Raw genomic sequence first — 15445 nt, forward strand, 5'->3', positions numbered from 1 at the left:
GGACAGGACCAGGACGCGTCCAGCGGAGCAGGAGAGGCCACAGGAGCCCAGGGAGCCCGGGCCCAGCAAAAGTCTCTGCCAGATGCAGAGCCGACGGCCGGCGCCGCGCACGGGGACAAGGGGCCCGGGGACCGTCGCTGGGGCCACCGGAGGACACGGCAGGTGGCCTCGCTGTCCTGGTCCCATGACCCTGAGGACCTGCCCCTCCCGATCACGTGGAGGAGCCGAGCTCGGCCAGGTTCCATCGGTGGTCACCTGGGGCTGCCCGGCTGCGGCCATGGTGTCTCCCGGTCCCCGAGGTGCACCCGCAGCTCCGTCCACCTTCCCTGGAGAGGTCCGTCCTCCCAGAGCTCAGCCCGCTGGCGGTCACGGCGGTGCGGCTGCAGCAGGTGGGTCCTCCTGGTGTCCACGGGCGGAACCCCGGCTGACGCTGCCCACGGAGGTCGAGGTGTCCCCAGACCAGGAGCTGCTCCATGAGGTCTCTGGGGCCGTCCCTCCTGGTGGTGCCCGTCCACCTTCTCCTGGTGGTGCCCGTCTCCTGGCTGGTCAGCGCTGTTGGTTTGGCCATGTTGGCCTCCGGGTGGCCTTGGCCAGGCTGCCCAGCCTGCAGCCGTGGTGGCCTCTGCTCTGCAGTGGCCCCGCCCACGCTCCCTGCAGCTGAGGCCACTTCCACTCCGTCCAGCGAGCCGGGTCTGCACGGAGCTCTCCAGGGCTGCAGGACCTTCCAGAGAGGCTCCCAGAGGGTCCCATGCGGCCGAGCAGAAGGACCAGGGCCACAGAGATGGACGTCCCCACCAGCCGGGCAAGGGCAGGTCCTGGGGAGACGTTCCCGGGTCTCATGGAGAAGGTGCTGAGTCCGAGGAGGGTCAGAGCTCAGGACGGACGTCCCGGGCCACCCGGGGTCAGGGCAGCTCCAGCCGTCCCGAGACCCAGGAGGGCTGAGCTCACGGCCCCTGGACAGCCCTGTGGCCGGCAGGGTCCAGCTCTGGCCTGGAGCTCGGCTCCCGGTGGCAGAGCTACGGTCTCTGGCCTCGTGCCGGCCGCTGGGAGGACGTCGTCCATGTTTGAGTCTCAGGAATCCGGGAGCAACACGTGGCCAAGAGCAGAGCAGACCTCCGTGCCCAGGAGAGAGGCCAGGACGCAGAAGGCCCGTCTGTGCAGGATGCTGGACGTGGAAGAGGCGGGTGTCCCGGGCCAGCCGGAGCCCGAGAGGAGGCTGGTGCTTCTCAGAGGGGCAGGAGGCGCTGGCTCAGGGAGGAGTGGACGGGACACTCCGTGCTCGGTGGTGACGGGGCCCAGTGGCCTCCTGGAGGACACAGCGAGGCAGGTGTGGCGTGGGGATTCGGCGTGCGTGGAGCCTGGGGAGCTGAGTGGTCGGCCATCCGCCATGACGGCTGCCCCCCATCAAGGCGGCAGCTGCTGGTCCTGATTCTGCATCATCCGACCCTCGTCAGGAACAGCGATCCCGCCACAGCGGTGAGCGCAGGACGCGGAGGTGCTGGAGGCTGTGGGGGTCCCCTGGATGGAGGCTGTGCGTGCGCACGGACTGTGTCCTGCCCCTGGCCTCTGCTGGCTGCCTCTCTTCTTTTCTACCTTCTGTTTCTCTCTTCTCACTAGTTTTCCTGCTCTATCTACCTGTCCGTCCGTCCGTCTGTCTGTCCATCATCACCCACCATCTCTTCCCAGCCTCCAGGAGCCCAGAGCTCGTCTCCGCCCCACCTTCCGCCACGATGTTCCGCCTCACTTGGGTCGAGAGCAGGGGACGCAGGGCAACATGGAGACTTGGGAAACTCAGAGGAAACCTGATTTGTCCTCTTTTAGGTTATTTTTGGGGCACTTTGTCGTCCTGATGAACGGGCAGCTGAGACGGTTCCCGGGAGCCAGGAGGGCACGGCCGGGGGACCGGGTCCTGCGCCTCTGAGCGGCCCGTGTGCGGCAGGATGGGGCTCAGAACTCGAGCTCAGGCCTCAGCCTTCCGGAGCCGCTTCCTCCCGAGGGGCTGCCTGGAAAGGAGGAGGAGGAACGTGCTTGCGAGGAAGCCGGAGCTGCTGCCCCGCTGTGCCCGTGGCTGCGCCCAGGCGGGCTTGGAGTCCCCGCGACCCCCAGGAGGGCTCCCTGCCCGCTGCCGTCCACTGAGCTTGGCCCCAGAGGCCCCTGAGCAATGTCCTCCACAGGGACAGCCCTGCCCCACCTTCTCCCAGGGCCACTGGAAGGGTCGGCAAAGGAAGTGGAACCGCTGCCTTATCGACAGGAGAAAATAGTGGACGGCAGTTCAGGTCAATTTCCCACAAATGGCGACTCGTGGTTCGCTGGATTCATTGTCCTGTTTTGCAACTTCCATGTCACCGGACATCCTGAGTGTCAGGCAGGGTCGGACTCAGGGACCTCTCCGCTGTTTCTAGGGACGCAACCGCTTCCTGTCTCACGAAGTGGGACAGAGGTGGCCACGAGCTGGTTCCTAGACAGGAGTGGACACCAGGCAGCTGGACTCCTGCAGAGCCTGAGCGCGGCCGCAGCACGGAGTCCACTCAGGACGGGCGGCGGGTGCTGAGCACACGGAGGTTCCCAGGGAGGCAGGAGGGCGACCTCAGAGCAGAGCAAGGTCAGGCATGGGTCTGGGTTGGGCTTCCAGGGACGGGGTCCTCGGAGACCCCATGGGGACACATGTGCGCAGGCAGGGGCTCCTCCCAACCCTCGGGCTCAGAGGGGACAGGCCTGTCTGGAGAACGGCCAGGACGTCCCCATAAGTAGGAGGCCGGGACCCAACGCCCTGCTCGTGGCCAGAGGGCTCTCAGGAGAAGCTGGAGGACAGTCGCCTGAGCCACGATGGCTCCTCCCAAATCCAGGGCACGAGGGGGACAGGGCCCTGGGAAGCAGGAGGACCTGTGTGTGACCTGCAGGATGGAATCACACCCCACGTGCTCACAGAGGACGGCCACTGTGGGACCCGGACACGGACTAGAAGGACCCCAGCTTCACACTCACCCGGGCTCCTCCATGTTTGTGTGCACACATTGGTGCACGCGGGCTTCTCAGCCAGGAGGTCGGGGTTGAGCACCACTGTTTATCTGATGAGCAGGCAGGAGCCCCTCGCTGGTTAAAGGAAGCGAGGAAGCGAATGAGTGAGGAGGGAGGGCGGGTGGTGGAGGTGGAGGTGGAGGTGGAGGTGGTGGTGGTGGAGGTGGAGGTGGAGGGTGGTGGAGGTGGAGGGTGGTGGAGGTGGAGGGTGGTGGAGGTGGAGGTGGTGGTGGAGGTGGTGGTGGAGGTGGTGGTGGTGGAGATGGTGGTGGAGGGTGGTGGAGGTGGAGGGAGGGTGGTGGAGGTGGAGGTGGAGGTGGAGGGTGGTGGTGGGAGGTGGTGGTGGAGGTGGAGGTGGAGGTGGAGGGTGGTGGAGGTGGAGGGAGGGTGGTGGAGGTGGAGGTGGAGGTGGAGGGTGGTGGAGGTGGTGGTGGAGGTGGAGGTGGTGGTGGAGGTGGTGGTGGAGGTGGAGGTGGAGGTGGAGGGTGGTGGAGGTGGTGGTGGAGGTGGAGGTGGAGGTGGTGGTGGAGGTGGAGGTGGTGGTGGAGGTGGAGGTGGAGGGTGGTGGGTGGTGGAGGTGGAGGGAGGGTGGTGGAGGTGGAGGTGGTGGTGGAGGTGGAGGTGGTGGTGGAGGTGGAGGTGGTGGTGGAGGTGGTGGAGGTGGAGGGTGGTGGAGGTGGAGGGAGGGTGGTGGAGGTGGAGGTGGTGGTGGAGGTGGTGGAGGGAGGGTGGTGGAGGTGGAGGTGGTGGTGGAGGTGGAGGGTGGTGGAGGTGGAGGTGGTGGTGGAGGTGGAGGTGGTGGTGGAGGTGGTGGTGGAGGTGGTGGTGGAGGTGGAGGTGGTGGTGGAGGTGGAGGTGGAGGTGGTGGTGGAGGTGGAGGTGGTGGTGGAGGTGGAGGTGGTGGTGGAGGTGGTGGTGGAGGTGGTGGTGGAGGTGGAGGTGGTGGTGGAGGTGGTGGTGGAGGTGGAGGTGGAGGTGGTGGTGGAGGTGGAGGTGGTGGTGGAGGTGGAGGTGGTGGTGGAGGTGGTGGTGGAGGTGGAGGTGGTGGTGGAGGTGGAGGTGGTGGTGGAGGTGGAGGTGGTGGTGGAGGTGGAGGTGGAGGTGGAGGTGGTGGTGGTGGAGGTGGAGGTGGAGGTGGAGGTGGAGGTGGTGGTGGAGGTGGAGGTGGAGGTGGAGGTGGAGGTGGTGGTGGAGGTGGAGGTGGAGGTGGTGGTGGAGGTGGTGGTGGAGGTGGTGGTGGTGGTGGTGGTGGAGGTGGTGGTGGAGGTGGAGGTGGTGGTGGAGGTGGAGGTGGTGGTGGAGGTGGAGGTGGAGGTGGTGGTGGAGGTGGAGGTGGAGGTGGTGGTGGTGGAGGTGGAGGTGGTGGTGGAGGTGGAGGTGGAGGTGGTGGTGGAGGTGGAGGTGGAGGTGGTGGTGGAGGTGGTGGTGGAGGTGGAGGTGGTGGTGGAGGTGGTGGTGGAGGTGGAGGTGGTGGTGGAGGTGGAGGTGGAGGTGGTGGTGGAGGTGGTGGTGGTGGTGGAGGTGGAGGTGGTGGTGGAGGTGGTGGTGGTGACTGAGGTTCACCCCTGGGTCTCCTCCCTGTTTTGTGCTGACCGACTCACTGGCGGGTCTTTGGCTCAGTCAGAGGTGGTGCTGTGCTTAGTGGCCCTGGGTCCCTGGGGTGCTGTGTTTGGTGGGGACCTGTCTGGGCCTCAGGTCCTTGGACACAGGTTTCCTGTGACAGCTGGTTGGTCAGCACCGTGATAGGTCAGCATGTGTGGCCACTGGCAATTCATGGGCATTTTATGGAGAGAGAGGTGCTGTTCCTGTGTCGATGCAGCCTGTCCTCCGTCCCCTCTGTCCCCTTCCTCCCAGGCCCTCTCCCTCCCCTCCCGCTGTCCGTCCTGCCTGCTCTGAGCACCTGGGCTCCTGTCCGTCTGCACAGCTGGCCTCCGTCCCTCCGCAGCCTCTCCCCTGATCCTCCCACCATCTCCTCCTGGGTGCGTCCCTTTCCCGCTGGGCACCAGGTCCTGGAGCCTCCTTCTGCCCCTGAGCTGAGGCAACCAGGGCTGGCCAGGCTGCCTCCCTTCCTGGGGTCCCTGTCGGGTCTCTCCTGTGATGACCAGGCGTCCAGGATCGTGGCTTTGATGTTGGTCTTGAGGGGTGTCCACACCCCAGTTCAGGCCAGGGGAGCTTCGGAGGAGACCCTGGTGACGGACAGGTGTGAGCCGCAGCTCCCGTGAGCTCCTGCTGGACCTGGGTGGCCCTGAGGCCCTGGCCGTGTCCTCTCCTTCTCTCCAGGTGGGAGGTGACCCCTCTGTGCTGCTGCAGATCCTCCTGGTCGGGCCCCTTCCTGCGGCACCCGGGGCTCCAGCTGAGTCCCCGTTCCTGCTGCTGCTGGGCGGGTGTCCCCAGGTCCCTGTGTCCCTCCCTGTCTGGGGCACATTCTCCCCGGCGTCCTCACCCCACATGGCACCAGGTCCTTTGGCGTTTACGGCTTTTCCTGGGCGTTTGCACCTCCGCGTTGGCTCCAGAGTCCAGCTGTGGGGCTCAGGGATCCTTGTGCTCTGGCCTCCAGCTTCTCCTCTTCCTCTTCAGGGGACCTCCCGGCGGCCGGAGCCTGGGCAGCCGCGATGCTCACTGAGGGCCTGGACTCGGGCGACCCAGGACTCCTGGTGACGGCTGACCCTGGACTCCTGGTGATGGCTGACCCTGGACTCCTGGTGACCTTCCCCGTGGCTCTGCACATGGAAGACACTAACATGCGCACGCGGAGGGACCCCAGATCTCATGTCCTCCCCCAGGAGAGCAGGTCCCCGCTGTCCTCCTGCTGTGGGGCTTTGAAGCCCACAGGATGTGTGTGCCTAGCTTCCGCCGGAAGTCCTGGGGGGCGGGAGGACAGGCCGGTGAAAGTCGGTGTGGGTTCAGGAGGGTCAGCAGGGACATTTTCCCAACGCCAGCCCTGTCCGGCTCTGCAGATGGGGACACACTGGCACGGACCCTAAATCTTTGCAAACAATGATTCTTTTCCCCGTAACGCTTTTTCTTTCAGTTTAATTTTACGTGTTCTCAGCGGTAGCCGGTGACAGGAGAGCGCGCTTCCGCACTTGGACAGATGGTGCATCAATGTGGCGTCCTCTCATTTTTCCGATTGTACATGTGTCGCGGGATCACACGGATTGTGCGGTCGCCTGCTGCTCTTTTATTATACTTTTAACAGCGACTTTTATTTCATTTTTAGGAAATGCATTATCTACCTGTGTCGGATCCAGGGAGTGATTGCCATGTGTCTTGGTCACCACATGGTGGTGAACGGTTCCGTCTCAAACGTTTAAAGAAGTTTTGATTGACATGAGATGAGTTGATTAACATCGAATATATATTTTTTTGGTACCCGGGATTGAACTTGGGGGTGCTTAACCACTGAGCCACATCTGCACCCCTTTTAATTCTTAATTTTGAGGCAGGGTCTTGCTAAGTTGCTTAGAGTCTCGCTAAGTTGCTGAGGCTGGCCTCCCACTTGCGATCCTCCTGCCTCAGCCTCCCGAGATGCTGGGATTACTGATGAGCACCACCACACCTAGCAAATTCATTTTTTATTAACATCGCATAATTCTGTATAATATGGACGTACAACATAGTATATCGTTACATATTTTTTTTAATTTGGTCTAATTATTTATGCAGGACCAAAATGGGTCCCTCAAGACCCCAAGAAGCGGGGACACTGTGCATTTTCTTCCTGAGGGTGGAGGGAGATGTGGACGGTCACGCAGGAGGGAGTGGACGGGGGTCTGCGGCCCTGGTGCTCATTACCCGGGGCTTCCGTGAGGCCAGGGTTGTGGCGAGGACCTGAGGGTCCCCGGAGGCTCCCGTGTTGAAAGTATCTTTATTTTTAAATAATTTAACTTGCTCGCCCAGGAGGGAGCGCTGACCGCCCCCCCGCTGTGACCAGCTGGCTGGCTCTCCCCTGGCGGCCGCGCTCCTGCAGGGAGCGTCCAGCTCACGCGGGCTCCGCGGGCTCAGGAGCATCTCTGGCCAGTGGGGCCCAGCTCCCTGGGGCCCCAGTCAGGGACGGAGCACGGCCCGTGATGGACAGCCCTGCGTGTCCCCCTCCCAGGCTCCCAGGGACCTGAAGCCAGTCTCCTGCACGTCTACCTGCTGGTGGTCCTGGGGACCCTCGTCTGCGCCCTGGTCCTGGGCCATCTCTTCAACAGGTGACCACTGAGGTGCCGGGCATCCCCTGCAGGCACCAGGAAATGGGGAGGGGACAGAGCCAGAGGCCAAAGCTGCAGAGGGTCCATCCTTCATGACAAAGAGCAACGGTTTTGAACCCAGGGGCCCTTAGCCACGCCCCCAGTCCGTTTTTATGTTTTATTGAGGGACAGGGTCTTGCTAAGTTGCTAGGGCCTCACTAAGTCCCTGAGGCTGGCCTCCAAGTTGTCAGCCTCTTGCCTCAGCCTCCCAAGCCCTGACCAAGAGAAATGTTTCACTGACCTCTAATCGGAAAACCCCAGAGCAAAGCCTAGCAGGCCACGGTTCCCACGCGGACCCCAGGCACGGGGCCAGCGATCCAGGTGGCTCTCCCGCCAGCACGAGGCTCAGCCAACCCTCCTCGGGGACTCGGGGAAGCACCTGGATGCAAGGTCCTCGCGCTCGGTCCCCCTCCGGTCCCCCCAGAGTCTGCACCGCACGTCCTGGGGCTGCGTGGCCGTCCAGTCCTGGCAGGGAACTTCGCATTTTCCCGTCTGCATCTTCCGGGCGCAGGAGCGTGGGCCCGGGTGGCGAGGGGCTGGCGTCTCGGCTCCCGGATTCCCGGGGAAGGCGGCTCCCGTCGGGTCCTGGAGACGCACGACGCCTGCCAATCAGAGCTCGGGGGGATGTGGACCCCACGCGGCGGATGGAGGGTCCGCAGGGTGGTCCCGCCGCGTCCCCAGGCCGGGTCACTCCGCGCGGGTCCGGCTGGTTCGGAGCCGGTGATCCGTCCTGAGCGCTTCCTCCCGGACCCCCTGGCCTGGCCGCGCCCCGGTCTTCCGAGCGGACGTCCTCTGCGAGGCCGAGACTGCGGTCCAGGTGGACCCCGTGAGTCCCCATCTGCAGGAGCCCAGCGGCGGCAGGGGCTGCTGGTGGGATCTGCTGGGGACGGTCAGGTGCTCCCGGGGGACTGGACCAGCTCTCCAGGCGCAGGGTGCGCGTCTGGCCAGGACGTGGAGGCCGTGCCTCCTCTTCCTCTAGCCCCGAGCTCCACCCCGGCGCGGGGACCGCGCGCCTCACGTGGGTACAGGGCCACCGGGACCCTCAGCTGCCCCACCTTGGCCAGGCAGCAGGAGGCTCTGCTCGGTCACACTGGGGACCACCTGGGATAAAAGGGACGCAGGAGAGTGGACTTCACTCCGCATCTGTGGCCGCGCCTGCTGGCCTCGCTCGCTGCACACGGAGGGTTTTCTGGGGCCGCCTGCCTCTCTGGTGTGAGAGGAATGGCATCCGCCGAGGCTCCCCGGTAAATGGCGCCTCCTCGCCCTGCAGAGACCCTGGGCCGGTTCCTCCACGGATCCAGCCATAAACAGCCGCCCAGCTCGCTCAGAAGGACACGCGCCCCGACCGCTCCAGACCCAGGGACCGACCAAGCCGCGGGCACTAGAAACCCACCCGTCTGAAATCCCTAGCGATTCCTGCGAAGGGCTTTGACTTCCTGCAGCTGGACCCGGAGGCCTGGGAACTGATTGGCGGGCTGCGCACTGATTGACAGCTCAGCTCGGCCTTGCTGAGGCCGAGGACCTCCCCCCGCCCACAGGGCTTTTGATTGCGGTACCGGGGGTGGAGCCCGCGGTGCTGAACCACAGAACCACACCCCCAGCCCCTTTGTATTCTTTTAAGTAGAGACAGGGTCTCGCTGAGTTGCTTAGGGCTGACTCACTAAGTCGCTGAGGCTGGCCTCCAACTTGCCATCCTCCTGTCTCAGCCTCCCGAGTCACTGGAATGACAGGCGGGCGTCACCATGTCTGGCCTGGCTTTTGCTTCTATGCATTATAACCACTCTTGAAAGACTCCTGGATGGTAATATTATATTACGATCACGCATGATTCTAAATACATGATCCCATGAAAGATAAGGAAAATTCTCTATGACCTCATGCATAATCGTAAATACATAAATATATGCAAGGTATGCATGATTATATATGCATATATTATATCATATACTATATATCATATTACACATATTATATAATTATATAATATGTATTATATATTGCATAATTGTGATTGTATGAAATATAACAATATATTATGTATACATCGTTAGCATATAAAAATGTGCTAATACCACAATATAATATCATATGAATTACTATACGAGAATGTGGGACAGCATAATACATAACATCAATTAATTAACATGATTGTGCTGTGCGATGACAACGTAATAAGTATAATAGAATGATATTAATTAGCTTGATAATACAGATAAGCTATAGATGAGCTCTTCCAGCCTATTTTGATGCAAACCCCTGTGAATTTCATGGCGATATTTGTGTAAGTGAAAATTCAGGCTCAATGAATTAGTGGGTTTCATAGTTTGTCCAGATTCAGGTTTTTTTTCTGCTACCAGGGATTGACCCCAGGGGCGCCTAACCACTGAGCCACATCCCCAGCCCTTTTTATATTTTATTTAGAGACAGCGTCTCGCTAAGTTGCTCAGGACCTCGCTAAGTTGCTGAGGCTGGCCTCCAACTTGCGATCCTCCGGCCTCAGCCTCCGGAGCCCCTGGGATGACAGGCGGGCGAGCATGCGCGGAGCTTCTCTCCGCCTCCGAGAGGCCTCGCTTGCTGAGTCAGGTCCCTGGGTGTCGGAAAGCTGCAGGGAACCCTGGGGCGCTCCTGCCTACTGCGCCCGGAGGCCATTCCTCCGCGTGGACGTGCCAGAGCTCTGTGCTCACCCTGCCCCACCGGCCAGGGCCAGGCTGTAAACGTCCGGGTGACTTTATCTGGAGCCACGCGGCTCACTGGCCTGCTGGCTGGGGGGACAGCCTCCTCCTTCTTCCGTTCGCAGTTGCGTGAGTCTTTTCTGCCTTTGGCCACATGTCATCTAACTGACCACAGAGACGAGGGGAGTTTCTCCGCGGAAGGATAAGACCCCCTGTCTCGGGGTCTCCCTGGGCTGCTGCATGTCCCCACGGGGCAGCGGTTGTCTCTCGCTGGACCCCGACCACGTCCGCCCAAGGCCAAGGCGCAGCTCAAAATCTACAGGCTGACTGTTCGGCCAGGAAAGGGGGCCGGGGTCCCGGCCTCGCCCAGGCTGGGTCTTTCGCGTCTGCTCCGCCGTCGCTAGGCCTCTCCCAGCTGCGCAGGCAGAGCACTGCACAAATGGCGGTGGGATTCTGGAACCTCCTGGGCGATCCGGCCTCCGCCACAGACCTCAGAACCTACTCCCCAGGCAGATGAAGAGTCCCCAGGGGCTGTCACAGAGCCGAACTCACGCTCCCCACCATCTGCCCTTGGGGTCCCCTCTGTCCCTCCCGTGCACACTGCTCTGTCCTGGAATCTTCTAGAAGCCCCGTGCCCAGTCCACCGCTGCCCCTTCCCGTCCCCGTTCCAGCTCTGGCTCTCAAAGACCCGATTGCCTGTTAGAGGCTGGATCACCTCCCACTCTCCCAGAAAAATTCCTCTGCTGACCCCAGGACCTTGGGATGTGACCGACCATCAATATCCGTGGGATGCATAAATCAATACCCCGAGGAATGAATCCAGAGCCCATCCTTCCCGCACCCGGTTCCCGACCAACGATTCCTGCCATCCGCACAGAGATCTGCGTTCCCACTCGCCGGGGATCCTCCGGTTGGGGAAGCCATGTTCATTCTGGCCTCCTTCCTGCTCAACATGGAGAGAGGCTTTTAGGGCACCGAATCACAAACCCTGGCCTCGATCCACTCCCTCTTTTCATCTGGTATCCGGTGTCTCTCTCATCTACACCGGGGGATAAAACAGGGCCCCCCCAAGGACAACGAAGATGATACAGAGGGTCCCAGAGTCACTCTGACTTCTAGTTTTGATGGGTCAACTTGACGGTGGCTTCGTTGGGGGGTGACTTCGTCACATGAGCTCTGAACCTAAGACCACTGGACTTGCAGGGGCGTGTTTTGACTCTCCGATGGGCTCCTGGGGGTATTTACAGCATAACATGGATGTTGTCACCTTAATGTGGCAAAGTGACCCCGTTGGAAGTGGAGGAGCATCTGTGTTGCTAATAACAGGACGCTTGGCACTGGGGATGGAACCCAGGGGTGCTTGACCCCTGAGCCACACCCCCAGCTAAGTTGCTCAGGGCCTGACTCAGTGACTGAGGCTGACCTCCAATTTGTAATCCTCCTGCCTCAGCCTCCCAAGTCCCTGGGGACGTTTTAATGGAAAGATCGGGTTTGTGGGAGCTCCGGGTTTGTGGCCCTAGGTTGAGAGTCTGTGCTGGGGATGACCTTCTCAGTGGCAGAGTCCCCAGGTGGCCCAGGCTGGCCCAGAGAGGGTGCAGATGGGCCGTGAGTTTGCTGTGTCTCTTCCTGTCCCCAGGAAGCCACCGGGAGTCACCCACGAGGGTCCCGCCCTGAAGACCTTCTCTAGTCCGAATCAGCACCCGAAGGCCCCAGCTGCAAACCCCAGGGTCCTATGAAGTGTCCGTCACCTTGGAGCCTTGCAGGGGGACTGAGTTCCAGCACCCAAGCCTAGGGGTGTGGACGCTCCACCACGTCCAGCCAGGGCAGCTCTGGGGGAAGAGGCGGCCATTCCGTCGCCCTGGCAACCACCCCCCCAGTCCACGCGGAGCTTGGCCAGGCGGGTACCAAGGTCTAGCCCCAGTCGCATGGAGACCCTTGCCCACCCCAAGTGACACCAGACCACCGAGGTACCCAGTCCCTCCTGCTGGGTCGCTGAGGCCGCCGGGGGACAGCTGAGGACGCAGGAGGCGCCCCAACGCTGGTGACCCGCCGGCACCAGGAAGCGTGACCAGCGGGTGACCAGGCTATCTCCGCGCAAAAGGGGATGTGGGCAAACCCGGCCGGGCGGCTTCGCACGGAGAGGGACATTTCCGGTCTGCGTCGGCGATAAGGGGAGAGCGGACCCTGGTGACCCCAGAAGGGGGCTCCTCCGCGCTGCGCGTCCACCCGGGAGCGACCCTTGAGGAGCGAGCGGCCCCGCAGCGAGCCTTGTCAGGGCCTTTGCGAGCCGCGGCCCCGCGCTCCGCCGGCCGCTGTCCCCGGGGGACCTGGGTCCTGGGCCACCAACCCAGGGGCGCACCCGACGCGCAGGACCGCAGCTGGGCAGAGGGCGCCACCCGCCTGGCCGGTAGGTGAGCTGGGTTGTGCTGGCACCGGGTCTGGGGACCGCACGGTCGCGGGCCTGGAGGAAGCGGCGGGGGTGGCCCTGTTCCCCAACCCGGCGGCTGCGCGGTCCCCGGTCTGTGGATCGGTTCGGGGGCTGGATTTGTTTCCAAGGAGCAAAATCCTGCTCGTTTTCTTAAAAACAATTTTTTGCAAATGTCAAAGTCACGGCGACCCAGGAGGAGGCTGTGCCGACCTCCGCACGGGCGCGGGCGCGCACGGGGCGCGCAGCCCGGAGAGCGCGGAGCGCCGCAGCCCAGAATCTACCAAGTGTGTCCAGCCTCGGCACCGGGGCTGGGAACGGGGCACCCGCATCCCGTCCTGCGGGGACCCGGGAGGCGCCCCGAGGTGCGGGGAGGGGCCCCAGGTGAAGCCCGGGGCGAAAATCCCGCTTCCATGAAAACCCCGGGCGCGGGCTGAGCCCGCGGGTGCAGAACCGGGAGCCGAAGGCGTAATGCGCTCGGGAAGGAGCTTCTGGCACCCGCCGCCCCGCGCACGCTGCTCCGTCCAGGACCCCGGGCTCAGTGACACTGGCCGATGCCAGGCGACCATCCGCAGGGCGTCTTAGGAGGCCCCTGGGAACCTCAGAGGCTTGGGAAGCAGAAGGCGGTCCTGGGGAGATGGGAGAGGTTCTGCGCGCCTCTGAGACGCACTCACTGTGGCTGGAGTCTGCGCTTTAAATGGCTCAGCGGCTCCACTTTAGGGCCTGTGTGTCACCTTGACACGATGGGGGTAAAAAGAAAAAAAAATCTACCTCTTTTTAGCCAGTCACCTGCAATCCCAGCGGCTCCGGAGGCTGAGGCCGGAGGATGGCGAGTTGGAGGCCAGCCTCGGCGACTTAGGGAGGCTCTAAGCAGCTCAGTGAGACCCCGTCTCTAAATAAAATGCAAAACAGGGCTGGGGAGGTGGTCCTGAGTCCAATCCCCCCAAAGCCAGATGCACCCCACCACCCAGCCCCGGGTCCTGCTGGGGCTCAGCCTCCACACCCGTCTGTCCAGCACCCCACACAGCCGTCCCACCCCTGCGTACTAGCCATGCCCCCTCCTCCAGCAGGCAACAGAAAACAGATGGAAGGAAAGTCCACTCCAAGTCCCCCCAAGGGAGCAGATCAATAGCCTGGACACTCAATAGTGGACAGAGTGGGACCTGGGTTGAGGACATGTCCAGATGACCATGTAGCATCCCATCCACCCCACTGCAAGAATGTCCTCGGGCCCTCACTAGCGGTCTCAGAATGCCTTCAACTGATTACACGAGGCCCACCCGTGTCCTGTAGGATCACGTGAGCCTACTGATGGCAGTACTGATCTCATCTAGAAAATTCCAGCACTTTCATAGCTAAATACTTTGCCAAATGCCTGGGTACTGGTGCTCAGTCAATTTTAGCACCCGAAATTGATCACCATGGTACTCGAATGAACTTGTAAAGGTTTGCACAGGTTGTCGTAAGAAAGTTCCACAGATTACCTCAGAAGACAGCTGGAGGCTGGAGGCCCGAGGTCCAGGCCTGGGCAGGGCTGACTCCTCCCCAGGCCTCGCTCCTGGGTTTGCAGACGCCGTCTTCTCCCTGTGTCCTCACAGGGTCGTCCCTCTGTGTGCGTCTGTGTCCTCACCTCCTCTTCTACCAGGACCCCAGTCCTGTGGGGTCAGGGCCACCCTGGGGACCTCACTGCTCCTCAGTCACCTCTGTAAAGACCCCTCTCCACTCACAGGCATGTCCCAAGGTCCTGGGGTCAGGGCCTCCCTGGAGACCTCACTGCCCCTCAGTCACCTCTGTAAAGACCCCTCTCCACACACAGGCATGTCCCAAGGTCCTGGGGTCAGGGCCACCCTGGGGACCTCACTGCACCTCAGTCACCTCTGAAAGACCCCTCTCCACACACAGGCATGTCCCAAGGTCCTGGGGTCAGGGCCACCCTGGGGACCTCACTGCCCCTCTGTCACCTCTGTAAAGACCCCTCTCCACACAGAGGCATGTCCCAAGGTCCTGGGGTCAGGGCCTCCCTGGGGACCTCACTGCCCCTCAGTCACCTCTGTAAAGACCCCTCTCCACACAGAGGCATGTCCCAAGGTCCTGGGGTCAGGGCCACCCTGAGGACCTCACTGTCCCTCCGTCACCTCTGTAAAGACTCGTCACCACACACAGGCACGTGCCAAGGTCCTGGGGTCAGGGCCACCCTGGGGACCTCACTGCCCCTCTGTCACCTCTGTAAAGACCCCTCTCCACACACAGGCATGTCCCAAGGTCCTGGGGTCAGGACCACCCTGGGGACCTCACTGCACCTCAGTCACCTCTGTAAAGATCCCTCTCCACACACAGGCATGGCCCAAGGTCCTGGGGTCAGGGCCACCCTGGGGACCTCACTGCCCCTCTGTCACCTCTGTAAAGACCCCTCTCCACACACAGGCATGTCCCAAGGTCCTGGGGTCAGGGCCACCCTGGGGACCTCACTGCCCCTCAGTCACCTCTGTAAAGACCCTCTCCACACACAGGCATGTCCCAGGGTCCTGGGGTCAGGGCCACCCTGGGGACCTCACTGCCCCTCAGTCACCTCTGTAAAGACCCTCTCCACACACAGGCATGTCCCAGGGTCCTGGGGTCAGGGCCACCCTGGGGACCTCACTGCACCTCCGTCACCTCTGTAAAGACCCCTCTCCACACACAGGCATGTCCCAAGGTCCTGGGGTCAGGGTCACCCTGGGGACCTCACTGCACCTCCATCACCTCTGTAAAGACCCCTCTCCACACACAGGCATGTCCCAGGGTCCTGGGGTCAGGGCCACCCTGGGGACCTCACTGTCCCTCCGTCACCTCTGTAAAGACCCGTCTCCACACACAGGCATGTCCCAAGGTCCTGGGGTCAGGGCCACCCTGGGGACCTCACTGCCCCTCAGTCGCCTCTGTAAAGACCCATCTCCGCACACAGGCACGTCCCAAGGTCTTGGGGTCAGGGCTGCCTCAGAGGAATTTAAAGAGACACCATCTAGTCCACTCCCATTCCGGGTGTGACCACTTGCATTGCTGGAATTTTGCCGGGACCTCCGCGGATCTGGCTGCCTGAAAGGAAGGACCCGCCT

General features: G+C 62.3%; 1 protein-coding gene across 1 annotated transcript in view; it reads left to right on the forward strand.

The window, feature by feature from the left end:
- The first annotated feature begins 12131 nt into the window (after nucleotides 1-12131).
- The window catches only part of LOC124972045 (interleukin-3 receptor subunit alpha-like), a 9486-nt gene continuing 6172 nt past the window's right edge, over nucleotides 12132-15445 (forward strand). The window contains exon 1 of the mRNA XM_047536158.1: nucleotides 12132-12332. The gene's annotated coding sequence lies outside the window, so the exon portion shown is untranslated. The remainder of the gene's footprint in view (nucleotides 12333-15445) is intronic.

This window comes from Sciurus carolinensis, chromosome X (assembly GCF_902686445.1).
Source record: "Sciurus carolinensis chromosome X, mSciCar1.2, whole genome shotgun sequence".
Classification (NCBI taxonomy): Eukaryota; Metazoa; Chordata; class Mammalia; order Rodentia; family Sciuridae; genus Sciurus; species Sciurus carolinensis.